The sequence below is a fragment of the Limanda limanda genome, chromosome 15 (assembly GCF_963576545.1).
Source record: "Limanda limanda chromosome 15, fLimLim1.1, whole genome shotgun sequence".
Classification (NCBI taxonomy): domain Eukaryota; kingdom Metazoa; phylum Chordata; class Actinopteri; order Pleuronectiformes; family Pleuronectidae; genus Limanda; species Limanda limanda.
This window is the reverse complement of record NC_083650.1, coordinates 13,416,561-13,431,574: the sequence shown is the minus strand read 5'-3', so window position 1 is coordinate 13,431,574 and position 15,014 is coordinate 13,416,561. Positions and strand designations below refer to the sequence as shown.

The 15,014-nt window shown below is 44.7% G+C and overlaps 1 long non-coding RNA gene across 1 annotated transcript; it reads right to left on the bottom strand.

Moving 5' to 3' along the window:
• Nucleotides 1-13,328: 13,328 nt before the first annotated feature.
• Nucleotides 13,329-14,780, bottom strand: LOC133020864 (uncharacterized). The gene is made up of 3 exons (XR_009682947.1): nt 14,439-14,780; nt 14,286-14,364; nt 13,329-13,672 (listed from the first exon to the last, which is right to left on the bottom strand). It is a non-coding gene; the product is annotated as an uncharacterized LOC133020864 (long non-coding RNA).
• Nucleotides 14,781-15,014: the final 234 nt, after the last annotated feature.

The following is a 15,014-nucleotide window of genomic DNA, read 5'->3' as shown; positions in this document are numbered from 1 at the left end:
GGGGGGGGGGGGGGGGGACTGGATGGCGTGTGACGGGTGTGTAACGCTGCAGGTGTCAGCCACAGCCGACAAAACCCACCAAGCATTCTCAATGGAGCTGATGAGCCCTGAAAAAAGCCATCAGGGTCCCCCCCCCCCCCCCTGTGTGGAGGAGAGCCCACCTGTGGTATCCTACAGATGTGCAAGGGAGGAGCGTTGCACCCCCTCCTGTGAGTAGTGGGATGCATTAATGGGGTAATCTCCTGTGTACATCTCCGAGGGAGCTGCTGAGGAACACCTCTGCGAAGTCCCGCTCTTTCCTCTGGGGGCCTACACAGGTGTGCTAATACCATATCAAAGCTGTCGGCGGCGCTTATCCTGCACGAGAGATGACTGCTGAGATGAATTAGAAGAGTCCCTCCTCTCTTTTTAATGACAAGGCCCTCTCTCCATTTCTCAGCGCTCCAATCATGCGGACAACTCGCCGTGGCTCTGCTCCAGCCAGGTCCCCAGCATGAGGATGACCCGTCAGTCTGCCTCGCGTTGCGTGAGCCAATCTGCCGGGATGATAAATGATAACCAGGAGCTCGGTGCTGCTGGCCCTGTCAGAGGAGATTTCGGACGGGAGGGATGATGGGGCTGCCACACCGAGAGCGTGGAGCTGGCTCACAGCAGGCACAGAGCGCAGGATCCAGTCGCACCAATTAATGTTTGTCTTAGTTCAGGGGACGCCATGTGGGCAAAGCGCTGCCCACCGACAAATATCAGCACCAGCGAATGTGCGGCACTCCTGGGAGCAGGAGGGAAAGCTGCAAGGTGATTATGGACCAACCAACAGCAACAATTAGTCTGGTGTACCCTTGGGAATCATCACCTGGGAGAACAAGCTTCGAACAAGAAAATAAACCAGAGAAACACTTTTATTCCTTTTCCGGGCAATGAATCCGAACAGAGGCTTGCAGATTCCTGCGATAAATAAGAGATGAGCCTTCAAACGAGGATCAAGAGGAGACAGAGCACCCCTCAAAATGATAACACACCTCAACAGTTGGATGAATTAGAGCATAATAATGTCCTGAAATCTCACAGAGGAGCTTCTTTCTCCTCCTCCTTTTCCAGCCATGTGCTCGACATTCCCCATGCCCTCTGCCATGTCTGCATCACTACAGCAGGTCTGTGTGTAAATCGCTGCCATCTGGAAATCACTCTAACAGCAGAGGGTGCCAAAGCTTTTTAGTTTTTACATTTCCCAGGCACACCAAATCTGACTGCTATTAAACCTCCCTGTTTGGGCACAGGATTATGTTTCTATTTCACCGGTAGAAAGAAACACAGTTTGCCCGGTCGAACCAGTGGAAGTCTCTGAATGAGGAGGAGGAGGCTTAATGTAAAGGCAAAGACCTGTTAGAGCCTCCTTAAGACGTCGTCGTCAAATGAAGCGTCAACACAACATTACATAATCCCTAGTAGCTGCTCTCTATCAGCATATTACACTGGTTTTACTCCCAGGTGCTTAGTGAGCTGATTTACCAGGCCTCTGTTTGCCTCATGTGATTTTTTACTCATTCAAGAGCTGTTTTTCTCTTTCTTTCTTTCTTTCTTTTTCCTTCTTTGTCTTTACAATTAATGTCAGTGCAATATTTAAGTTGGTCAACCTACAGTGCCACCAGTAATTGAGGTCGGGTAGTCACAGATCACATTACAAAAATTACAAATGACTTATTACAATCAAAACTATGTGTGACATTGTCAATGATTACATTATCAGTTATCTGAGTACGTCTTTCAAATATTGCATTTTATTAGTTCATTATAATCAGTGTAATCGACTAATGAAAACTGTGTCTGAGACAAAGATGCCAGGTTAAAGCAGCAGCATTCCCTCCTGACAATACCACCACCAGTTCAACAGAAAAGGTCTATGTCCACTGAAGGCTTGTACAAGACCTTTAATTTAAATATCAGATAAAACTTCACGGTGGGTCTACTTCTCTGTTGGTTTGCCAATATTGCAGAAATAATCATTAACGGAGATTGATTTGATTTTTCTTTCTTTTTTTTTGCAAATCATTTGACTTTGCCACTATGGTTGATAAAAGCAGCAGTGGTTTAGCTCACAAGTTTAACATATAAATGCTGAATATACAAGGTGCATTTTATTTGCATTGAAATGGTTTTGTAATGATGAAAACTCTTGGAACTAAAAAAAAATCAAAATAATCCAAAAGTACACTGATTAGATTGCATGTATGAATCCAACTAATGCCATGTCATTTCTATTAAATAACCAACTGCAATCCAAAGTAATCAGACCCTTTCCTGCCTGTATTGACGCCATTACCACAAAACATCCATTCCGGATAATTAGAGCAGCACAATGTTAAGAATACAGCCTCTGCCATTAAGCAAACTTTTACTTCTTCTTTGCTGTTGTGGAAAAGCACTTTTCAGTCACACTGCAGCGAGATGAAATGAATTACGACTGTATACACAATACCTGCTCTGTGTGATGCTGACCCTGGAGTGAATCCCTCTCACCATCTGTTATGAGAGAGAGAGAAACAGGGAGAGAGAGCAAGAGTATGTAGCACTAGAGTATTAAACATGTTTTGAGTGTGTGTGAAGAGAAATAAACCAATATCTGCTGAATTCTTATTTGTTGTTGTCAGCCATAAAGCAATCATGCAATTTTTTCCTTGCATAAAAATTGCATGTAGCTAATGATTACGTTTTGTAAGTTTGTTTTGGGTCATCACAATGCCACAGCGCCTGCACATCTGTTCACATCTTATTAGTTTTCACACTGCTTCAGTTCAGGTGAGTAACTTCATCTCCTGATAGTGCATCCCGTCTCATTTGGGGCCCCTGCTTGCTGAGCTGACTGTAAGTTAATTCTGTCGGTTGGAATGAGCATCTTTCTGACATTTAAACCGCAGGGACCCGGCGATATTTTGGAAGCGAGAACACAGTACAAGCACCATTCAAATATACGCAGAGACGCTGTACACGTAGCAGATAAAGCAGCATAATCTGAAGATTGTCTAGGAAAAATCTTCAGTTTTGAGTGCCAAGTGATCTCTCGAAGCAGAAGGCTGGCCGGCAACCGCAAGTGACAGATGTCTGATATGTTTGGCATGGATTAGCTTAAAGCTTATTTCTGCACCTTCTCCGTCACTGGAGCTCAGACTCCTCAGACAATTCACCTGTTTCCAAATTTCTGTGCAGCCCGTGAAGCGTTCAAGTGACAGAAAAGGAAGGTTGTCCAACTTGTGCATCTACCTCTATTGAAAAGAAAAGGGCAGATCGCATTTCAAGGTCAAAGAGGGAAAGAAAAAATGATTTGCAATGATGTGAGATATTTCTTATACTACACCTCTGTTTGCTAGTTATAAATAGTCGTGTAAAGATATGAAATCCACCTGTCAACACTGACCCACTCATTGTCCTATTTGTCTGTCGCTGATATTGATGAACGAAATTACATTTTAATAGTCTAATAACACTCGTGGTGTCGGACAACAGCATAAACATTAATATCTGACCAATATATATATTTTTTCACAACAATGTCTAAAGTGGGCTGATAAATCCCTCTCCACTAATGCAGAGTATAAAGCTCTATCCACCTCACATAATGTTCCATCCAGCATCGCCCACAGTGATGGCCAGTCAAATTGGATTAAGCTGAGGTGGCTCGGGGCTTCTCTGCAGCTGCTGCTGTTTGATATGGGGTTTAGGTGTGCTGCTAGTGTTAACTTGGCCAGACTTAAAAGACTCGCAGAGACACATTAATATTTTATATGAAACTACAGACCAGCATGCCAGTGAGTCGTTGGCCCTTACAAAAACGGGAACACCATAATACGTTGTGATTATGTAGTCCTACATTGTCAGTCTGACAGTGAGGACATTTATTTTAATGCAGTGTGTGTTTTATGACTCATCAGTGCAGGTGTCAGCGCGGAAATTGTATTTGCTGTGACAAAAATAAACAGGAACATTATCAGGCTAAATGAGAATTAATAATGTAGCTGCAGTCTTTCTCCCCTTGCTTTAGGGTTTTACACTTTTCTTCATTTTCTTTATATTGCTGCCTTTATGATTCATGTTTAGAAACGTTTAGCGGTGAGAGTCGGACAGGCACAGAAATCAGCCAAGACGTGTGCTTCATTGTGATGGGGGGGCATATGTTATACTTATACTGGATACCAACAGAAGGCAGCAAACCATGTGGCTACGACCATCGCCAGAACTTGATGTCATTGCCATCTGGAGTGTCATTTATGTCAGGACAGAATACATAAATAAATGTGCAGATAACTGAATATGCCCATAAAAATAAACAGGACTCATGAAATACATCCTGTAATAATAAATGAGGCAATAAATCTCTCTCTAAAATGTGTTTTTTTTACTGTTATTCCCCAATGTCTAATTCCTTATTAACTTTCCAGCTCTCCTTATTTACAACTGGCTTCAAAACATAGCCGGCCCCTTAAAGTCAGCGCTGTACGGACTGCATTGACCATAGACTGTATTTAAAGATGGACGGCATGATGGCTCCCCCCAAAAGTGAAGCTAAAGTGTCTTGATCGCCCCTTGGTGGCTGACTGCAGTAAATTCTGACTCCTCCATGTTAATGGATGGGAGGTGGACCAAACTAGAAAATCTAATATTTTTTTCCAAAACATGAGTGAAGTATCATTTTAAGTATTTCCTTTCACACTGATGTTTGATGCACAACATGGCGGCGTTCAAATCCAGGATATTTTGGCTTAATTTCTGAACAGTGGGAGGAAGTGAAGACGTGTCATCCATCTTTATGTCTATGACCTTTTTGACCTGTATATTTTATGCTTTAAGTGTGTACCTTATCCTCAAACCTGTATATGTTACCAGCTTTGTGTGTGTATGTGTGCACAGACAACACAGACCAACACGTTTTGATTCACTTAATGTGAATCCTGTTATGCTGTTTGAAAGGTGTAGGTGTAACCAATTTTAGGAGTGTAAAAGTGAATTACAGTATAATATAAGTTGGACTAACAATAAGACCAGGACCAGAATCAGAAGAGACCAAATTCGAGAGGAGCCACTGTACTAAGCAACAACAATGAGGCAGACACAAGAGTAACAATTGAGTAGCCACTCTTATATTTTACAGTGAACAAAGTAATTTGTCTGGTTCGTACAAAATGCAAAATATCATACCAAACAGTAAGAAAAATAAAAAAAGTAGTGTGCACACTTAAAACAAAATTGTCTGTTGGGGCCCTTAAAATAAAAGGAGTTGTTGCAAGTTCACCTGATTCCAAGATTCCTTGTAGTGTAATGTGAGTGTATTATTTGTGTGAATGAGTGTGTACGTGAATATCTCCTCGGTGCTAATCTTCAATCAGGGTAGTTGGCTCGCCATCTTTTACAGCAGGAAGTTGTCCTGAACCTCAGACTCTCCAGTCCTCTAAAAAACCTGACCTGTAGACAGGGTCACACAATACATTCAACACTATCCATTCTCAGATGCATCATTAGGGATATCAGATGTCAAAAAATGCACACAATTACATCTTATTCTGACAAATCTTCATCTCTATTCAATTCACAAATCTCTGTCTTTGTTGTACAACGTTCAATCTTTAGTGTATCATTCATGAGAACTAAATATTAAAGTGCTCACACATTTACCTGTTCATGTGAACAGTTTAAATAATACTTATGGCAAGTAACCATTAACATACAAAACCATTAATTATAAACATCTGAACCATGTGCAAATAACATAACAGTACACATTTTGAGTTAGACTCAGAGGTATTAAAGAATTGTGCTTAGTTCACTCTTACACTATAGGCCTATTCATGTCTGAGATCTGCACCAAAAATTACCCTCTAATTGCTTTAAACTCAGTTGGAATAACATAAATGTCTTCAATAAATTGCACAATACAAAATAAACTATTGTTTTATATTCATCACATTCACAACATATCAAATTACTCTTTTTCCCCTAATATCACCACTGCTTTCTTTAAGCACACGGAAAACAAAAGGAATATAGCACCAGAGCAGCTGAAGAGCATATTTCTCACCGTTGCTCTGTGTGTCAAGGTGGAGCATGCCGATGCCGAACCTCGTAGCAGCTCTCCGGAGGACAGGCAAGCAGTTAGCCTGCTAAGCACAGAGCTAGCATTAGCATGGACGACGTCAAGCTATCTTTTCATCGGATAATTAACTCGTCTTACCGACGTAACTCTCCTTCGTTCAGCCACTTGGCTCCGGACCTCCACTGGGTAAGTGCTCCGACTCTTTTTCCTTTTTCACAGGTTTCACTCTGGGTTTTTTTCTCTGGTTTTCCTCTTCACCTCAACACACAGCTGCCCTCGCTTCCCTGGCCGAGATCCGAAAAGACCGGAAGAGCAACGCGACTGCACTTCCTCTCCGAGCCGACAGGCTGAGCGCGGCCTGCGTAGCTTCTGATTGGCTGCTGAGAACTAGGTACCCCACGTGGGACCATGCGAGTTGAGCGGTGCATTCAAAACACATAAGATAATCAGAGCAAACAGTCTCTCTTCTTTTACGGTACTAAATTAACAGTGTTTCTTACACCTGGTTACACCCTCCCCTCCTGAACTTATGCACGTCCCTGTGCATAGTATACAGTTAAAGGAAAATTATTCGAGGGGTCAGGGCAGGTTCTTCTCTTATGACTTCTTCCCAAGCTGTGGACAGTCCTTGAAAGAATGATTTCACTGCTGTGATCAAAGGATTTCCTAGCTCTGTATAATCAAGCCGTCGTGGTGGTTGACGATTTCTTTCAGATCTCCTGACAGAATAATTTGTATCTGTGTTCTCCTCTGTATCCATTGGGATTGTTCCATCCTTTCCTTCCTCAAGTTCTGCTCCTTTAAAACCATCCTCCTCAACTGGAAGTTGTTCTCCTTGGACATCTGGATTATCATCCTCAGGCAAGTCATTTTGAATCAAGGCTGGTTCATCGGCTTGCTCGGTTGGTGTGACTCTATCGGCGGATAAGTACTCAGTATCACTCTGATGAGAGTTAAACTTGATGGACATCAAAGGACCTTCTGAAGTACTATTGGACATATCAGGTAAATTGTCAAAATCGGGTTGGGTGTCAAGATCAGTTGGATTGTCAAATTCAGGTGGATTGTCATCATTTTGAGCATTTACAGAACTCTCGACAGGACGAACGCCTGGAGGTTCAGTATGCCGAGTGTCTTGGACATCGGTCATGGACAGATCCGGGTACACAGGAATCTCACTGACCATGGGGACAGGGGAACTTAACCAAACAGGAATGAGTGCATCATCCTCTTCATCGGAGTAATTCTCTTCCTCTACAGCAGGGTTTGCACGAGTTCCTGGCCTGTGTGGTACCGGCTTTTGCACAGGCTCACTATTTTCCTCCGCAGGTAGGTACCCGCACGGCAGCAACAGGTCCCTGTGTAGCGTCCTTAGGGGACCATCCGCGTTTTCAGGTTTAACAGTGTATACAGGGAGAGTGCCTGCTCTTCTCACCACCACATGGACAGTGGGTTCCCATTTGTCTGAGATCTTGTGTTTTCCCCGGATGCGGACATTCCTGACCAATACTCGATCTCCAGGTTCCAGGTCTGAGACGGTAACATGTTTATCAAACCTTGTTTTGTTCTTGAGAGCGATCTTTGCAGCCTTCTCCATGGCTATCTTGTAGCTCTCCTTGAGACGTGCCTTGAGGTTTTGCACATAATCAGAGTGAGATGAATGTTGACCCTCTGGTACTGGCAACTTGAAGGCAAGATCAACTGGCAGGCGAGGTTGGCGCCCGAACATCAGTTCGTACGGAGTGAAGCCAGTCACCTCGTTCCTGGTGCAATTGTAGGCATGGACCAGGGGTCTCACATGATCACGCCAACTGGACTTGTCTTGATTTTGGAGAGTGCCCAACATATCAAGAAGGGTACGATTAAATCGTTCCACGGGGTTGCCCCTAGGATGGTATGGGGTTGTCCTCACCTTGTGGATTCCAGCCACCTGACAGAGTTCCTTGATCGTGCGGGACTCGAAGTCTGGACCCTGGTCACTATGTAACTTCTCCGGGATACCATAGTGTACCATAAAGTTTTCCCACAGACACTTTGCTACTGTGCGGGCCTTTTGATTCGGTGTTGGGATGGCGACCGCAAATTTAGTGAAGTGATCTGTGATCACCAGTATATCCTTGGTTCCACTTTTGTCAGCCTCCAGGGACAGGTAGTCCATACAGAGGAGCTCAAGAGGTCGAGTGGTCCTAATGTTGACCAAGGGGGCTGCTCTTTCAGGTCGTGCCTTCCTCCGCACGCACCTGCCACATGTCCTCACTTTCCTTTCCACACTCATGACCATCTTTGGCCAATAGAATCTGGTCCTTACAAGGTCCAGTGTCCGGTCGACTCCCATGTGACCCATATGGTCGTGCAGACTGGTGAGGACTGTGTCGCGGAGCTCAGCTGGAAGAACAAGCTGGTAAGTTGTCTGTGGCCCCACTTGGCGTCGCCTGAACAGGATGTCGTTATGGAGCTCGAGACGATTGAGTTCTCGGAGGAGGAGTGGGAGATCAGGAAGTTGGGTGCGCAAGGTGGGAGGTGGTGTGTCCCCATGTTCGATCTGGGTGATTACATGCTTTATACATTGGTCAGCTCTCTGTTTAGCTACTATCTCAGCTTCAGTGAGATGGGGGACGGTTGGAAGACCTCCAAACTGTTCTTCTTGTCCATAGCTGTCGGGAACAGCACTAGGGTACATAGCAAGAACCTCCACTAAAGCAACACGATCTGTATCTCCCTCTCTCTCATCATCAGGACTGACACTGTAGGTGAGCTGTCTCTCACAGATTGCTTTCACAACAGACTGATCGACTGCATTGATGTTGTTTGGATCAGAGAGGTGATCTTGTGTGAACTGCTGTATACGTTCTCTCTCTTTTTGTGATTTCAGATCGTCTGCTAGTATCCCATGTGGTCTGCGTGATAATCCATCCGCATCTCCGTTCTGCCTTCCCGGACGATAGAGGAGTTTGAAGGAGAATGTGGATAGTGCTGCTAGCCACCTATAGCTGGTCGCGTCAAGTTTGGCCGTTGTCAGGATGTAAGTTAGCGGATTACTATCCGTTACAACGGTGAACTGGTTGCCGTACAGATAGTCGCTGAACTTTTCGGTGACCGACCACTTGAGCGCCAGGAACTCTAGCTTGTGCGCTGGATAGCGGCTCTCGCTTCTTGACAGCCCTCTACTGGCGTAGCCTATGACTCTGAGTTGGCTCTCTTGCTCCTGATATAGCACAGCACCGAGCCCGGTGGTACTGGCGTCGGTGTGCAGTATATAGGGTTTCTTGGGGTCAGCGAAGGCTAGTACAGGGGCTGTAGTGAGGCTCTGGATGACTGCCTCAAAGGCTTGCTGGCAAGCTGGCGTCCAGCGCCCCCCGAAGAGCTCTTTTGGGTCATGGTATTGGTTTGTTTTCTGTCTTATGTCTGTTAGTTTCGCTTTTGATTTCTTGTGGAGAGGTGGGTAGCCAGAGGTTAAGCTGTGGAGGGGCTTTACGATGCTGGAGTAACCCTTAACGAACCTCCTGTAGTACCCAGCGAAACCGAGGAAGGATTTCAGCTCCCGTAGGGTCTGGGGGACAGGCCATGTCTTCAGGGCTGAAATCTTCTCAGGATCTGTCTGAACGCCACTTCTGGAGACTATGTGACCCAGATAACGGACTGATGTCTGGAAGAAGACACATTTTTCTGGGGATAACTTCAACCCAAACTCTTTGAGACGAGTTAGCACTCTCATGAGTCTTTCTTCGTGCTCCTCAAGGGTTCTTGAGAAAACTATGACGTCATCAAGGAAGACCACCGCATCTTTCAAATGCATATCCCCCATGCACCGCTCCATTAACCTTTGGAACGTGCTGGGTGCATTCGTCACTCCTTGAGGCATTCTGTTGAATTCCCAGAATCCGAGCGGACACACAAAGGCCGTCTTCGGTTTGTCTGCCTCTTCAACCTCGATCTGGTAGTACCCCGACTTAAGGTCGAGAACTGAGAACCATTGAGAACCATTGAGGGCCGAGAATGTGTCCTCCAGCTTTGGAAGGTTGTACGCGTCCTTTATAGTCTGGAGGTTTAGACGCCTATAATCGATGCACAACCGGACTTGGCCGTTCTTTTTCCGGACTACCACTATGGGCGATGCAAATGGTGACTCTGACTCCCTTATAACTCCCGCATCAAGAAGCTCTTTAATGTGCCTCCGGACAGCTTCAATGTCCTGTGGGTGGATTGGTCGGGCACGTAGTTTGAAGGGACTTTCATCTGAGAGTTTTATGTGGTGTCGCACCTGGTCCGTCCGGCCAAAATCCTGGTCATGATGTGCAAACACATCAGCCATGTTGTTGAGCTGCTGAGTGATGCGTCGCTTCCATTCGAGTGGGACTAGGGAATCAGCGAAATTGAAATTCAAGGTGGGTTCTTGAGATGACTGGGTCTCTGGAGGTCTCTGGAGAGATTCTGATTGCTTGGCTATGCTGTGCTCCTTTAATATGATGGTCTGATAAGCACTAACCTCTGCAATAATGCACTTAGCAGGAATGACGATGTCATGGTCAGACTCGTTGCTTATGACGACTGGTAGCTTATGGGGCCGTAGCTGGGGGAAATCAACGAGACCAGATTTTACCAGCAGGCCACCTGGCAAGGGGGATGATGATGGATACTCAATGACGACGGATTTCTCATCCCGAAAACCAGTGACAAGGGCAACTCCCTCCACCACTACAATTTCACCGGCTGGAATGACTTGAGGCGTCTTGCCTTGCATCTTTACTACCCCCTGGTGGTTGTTGCTTGCCTGCTTCCGTCTTAACTCAATGACCTTGAAAACTACTTTGTAACCGTGTGGGAGGGGCTGGCGATTGGTTAAGTCAGTCTCTGAGTAAATGTCAAACAGTACATCTAGAGTGTTAGTACCTATGAGCATGAGGGACTGTGAAGTGTCAGGAACAACTAAGGGAAGTGTATTTACATCTATTGGGACTCCTACAAAGTCTTTTGGAAAGGTTATGGTCATTTCTATATAGCCAAAGTAAGGCACTAGCTGGCCATTTGCACCTTCCACTTCTAAGAGGTCATGAATCGGCTTAATCTTCTGCTCTGAAAGGTGCTGCTTGTAAAATGACTCAGGTACAGTGGTAACTTGTGAGCCTGAATCAAGAAGGCAGTTGACCTCTTCACCTCTCACAGTCACTTGGGCTGTGCTCTTGATGCCAACCAGCCGTTTGGGGAGTCCAAACGGTTGGTCCTGCGTTGGATGATGTAAGCTGGAACATGTTTGAGCTTTAATGTTCTCTGTATGTGTAATGTCTTTGTTGATCTCAGTAGGGGTTTTGTCTTCCTTGTTTACGTCTGAGGGACGTTGTTGACTCTCCTCAGCCCCTGTTTGTCCCACAACAGGGACTGTTAGTCGTTTAAAGGTAAGTTTGAATCATTTTGAGCTTCCCACTGGCGCTGTTTTTTTTCCAACTGCCTCTTCTTTTCTGCCACTAAGTCGGGGTTTGCGGGGTCGGTGCAGCAGGGGGCAATGTGCCCATCTTCGCCGCAGTTAAAACAGTACCAGGGCTTGGGTTTGTATGTCTGTTTCTTTTTGATTTGTCTTTGCATGTCTGTATCATTTGGCTTTGACATCCTGCTCTGTTGCTTCCCTGCAGATCCCTTGCTGCTAGCTCCTTTGGTGTTTTTCTGTGACATGTATGTAGTTAGTTGGCTTTGCAGACTTGCCACTTGCTTTCTCAGATCCTCAATAGCACTGATACTGCTCTCATCTTTCTCCTCTGGTTCACAAACATATGCGCCATGGAACTGCACCTGAGCTCTTTGCTTTGTGATGCCAATATGTTTTTTCATACGACAGGATTTTGCTTGCTGTCGGTCTTCTTCGGAGCGAATCATTAGCAAGAGGTCTGAGAATGGGGGTGGGCTGCTCTTCTTTTGCTCCAGTTGCAGGGCGCTGAGCAAGGTGTTATCCCAACACCCCCTGCAGAACTGCTTAGTAAGATGTTTGTCTACTTCTTCATGTGTAACTCCCCCCCTTTTTGTTGCTCTGTTCAAGGCTAACTGGAGCCGATGAAGGTAAGTGGATGATTTCTCACCTGGGTCTTGGAGGGTGTTCAGGAATTGAGCAAAGAGCTCCTCTCCATCTTCCACAATACCGAAGGCTGAGTCTAGGAGCTGTAGGTAGGCTGCAGGCGGTGACTCAGGCCGTAAGCTTTTAACTACATCAGCTGCTGGTGGGAGCAAGCTTTCATGGATTTTTCTGGATATTTGCAGAGGAGACATGCTAGGATCATTCTGGAGCAACTCAATGTGTATGCGCCATGTGTCATAATCAGTTTCATGATTAGGTCTGGGAGCCTTGCCGGAGAAGGGGCGGAGTCTCACTTGGGATTGGATGTGTGGGACAACGTCTTGCCTCCGCACAATATGCTCGACCACGACCTTCTGGATGTCCGGTGGGTTCAAGTCACTTACTGATAGGGACGGTGCTCTCTTTCCATTGGTGAGGGGAACATGGTCAGTGGCACCGTTGCTGCTCGGTGTGGCATCTGGAAATGAGGTGTAAGACTGTTGCTCTTGATGAGTGGGTGGGGATACGACAGTGGTCTCAACATGTGTGGGGGAGGATTCTTCAGTTGTGGGCTGCATAGTTTCAACATCTTCCCCGATCTGAGACATCATTTCCTTCAACACCACGCAATAGTCTTTGCCACTCATCTTAGCTAGTTGCTTGAGCTCAGCTAAGTATGTCTTGGTAACATTACTTCCAACCTTGGTAGCGTACACGCTACTGAGTGTTTTTACTTCATAGACAACAGTGGGGTCATCTCGTGCTATGCACATGTACGGTAAGCGAGGTTCTAAACCTTCTAAGGCTGAACCGCTAGCATATTCAACGATCAGGTTTTTAAAGAACTCGGACTGTGAATCATCAACCAAAAGGATTCTCTCAATTTTACCATACTGTTTTAGAAAGTCAATCACTTGTTCATCTTGTTCAGCTACCTGAGTAATTCCACTGACAGTAACTGCATTTGGAATTTTGACACCAGACTTTTGTATGAAATCCATACTGGTCATTACTTCAATATTGATGCTCAAATCAAATGGCTCCTGGCTGGCTCGCCACTTCTGTAACCAATTTTAGGAGTGTAAAAGTGAATTACAGTATAATATAAGTTGGACTAACAATAAGACCAGGACCAGAATCAGAAGAGACCAAATTCGAGAGGAGCCACTGTACTAAGCAACAACAATGAGGCAGACACAAGAGTAACAATTGAGTAGCCACTCTTATATTTTACAGTGAACAAAGTAATTTGTCTGGTTCGTACAAAATGCAAAATATCATACCAAACAGTAAGAAAAATAAAAAAAGTAGTGTGCACACTTAAAACAAAATTGTCTGTTGGGGCCCTTAAAATAAAAGGAGTTGTTGCAAGTTCACCTGATTCCAAGATTCCTTGTAGTGTAATGTGAGTGTATTATTTGTGTGAATGAGTGTGTACGTGAATATCTCCTCGGTGCTAATCTTCAATCAGGGTAGTTGGCTCGCCATCTTTTACAGCAGGAAGTTGTCCTGAACCTCAGACTCTCCAGTCCTCTAAAAAACCTGACCTGTAGACAGGGTCACACAATACATTCAACACTATCCATTCTCAGATGCATCATTAGGGATATCAGATGTCAAAAAATGCACACAATTACATCTTATTCTGACAAATCTTCATCTCTATTCAATTCACAAATCTCTGTCTTTGTTGTACAACGTTCAATCTTTAGTGTATCATTCATGAGAACTAAATATTAAAGTGCTGACACATTTACCTGTTCATGTGAACAGTTTAAATAATACTTATGGCAAGTAACCATTAACATACAAAACCATTAATTATAAACATCTGAACCATGTGCAAATAACATAACAGTACACATTTTGAGTTAGACTCAGAGGTATTAAAGAATTGTGCTTAGTTCACTCTTACACTATAGGCCTATTCATGTCTGAGATCTGCACCAAAAATTACCCTCTAATTGCTTTAAACTCAGTTGGAATAACATAAATGTCTTCAATAAATTGCACAATACAAAATAAACTATTGTTTTATATTCATCACATTCACAACATATCAAATTACTCTTTTTCCCCTAATATCACCACTGCTTTCTTTAAGCACACGGAAAACAAAAGGAATATAGCACCAGAGCAGCTAAAGAGCATATTTCTCACCGTTGCTCTGTGTGTCAAGGTGGAGCATGCCGATGCCGAACCTCGTAGCAGCTCTCCGGAGGACAGGCAAGCAGTTAGCCTGCTAAGCACAGAGCTAGCATTAGCATGGACGACGTCAAGCTATCTTTTCATCGGATAATTAACTCGTCTTACCGACGTAACTCTCCTTCGTTCAGCCACTTGGCTCCGGACCTCCACTGGGTAAGTGCTCCGACTCTTTTTCCTTTTTCACAGGTTTCACTCTGGGTTTTTTTCTCTGGTTTTCCTCTTCACCTCAACACACAGCTGCCCTCGCTTCCCTGGCCGAGATCCGAAAAGACCGGAAGAGCAACGCGACTGCACTTCCTCTCCGAGCCGACAGGCTGAGCGCGGCCTGCGTAGCTTCTGATTGGCTGCTGAGAACTAGGTACCCCACGTGGGACCATGCGAGTTGAGCGGTGCATTCAAAACACATAAGATAATCAGAGCAAACAGTCTCTCTTCTTTTACGGTACTAAATTAACAGTGTTTCTTACACCTGGTTACATAGGTCTTTAATATCCCCCTCACTGATAAGACTTTAAATTATTTTGTGGACTGTGAGAAACTTTGTTTGGATTTGTGTTTTGTATTTTGACTTCAAAATTACTTGCTAATTTACTGTGAAATTTGTGTGTCTGCTTGTTTTACTTCCTGTCTTTGACTGGTTTCCTGCTTCTGTGATTGCCTGCCCCGCCCCTAAATGAGTTT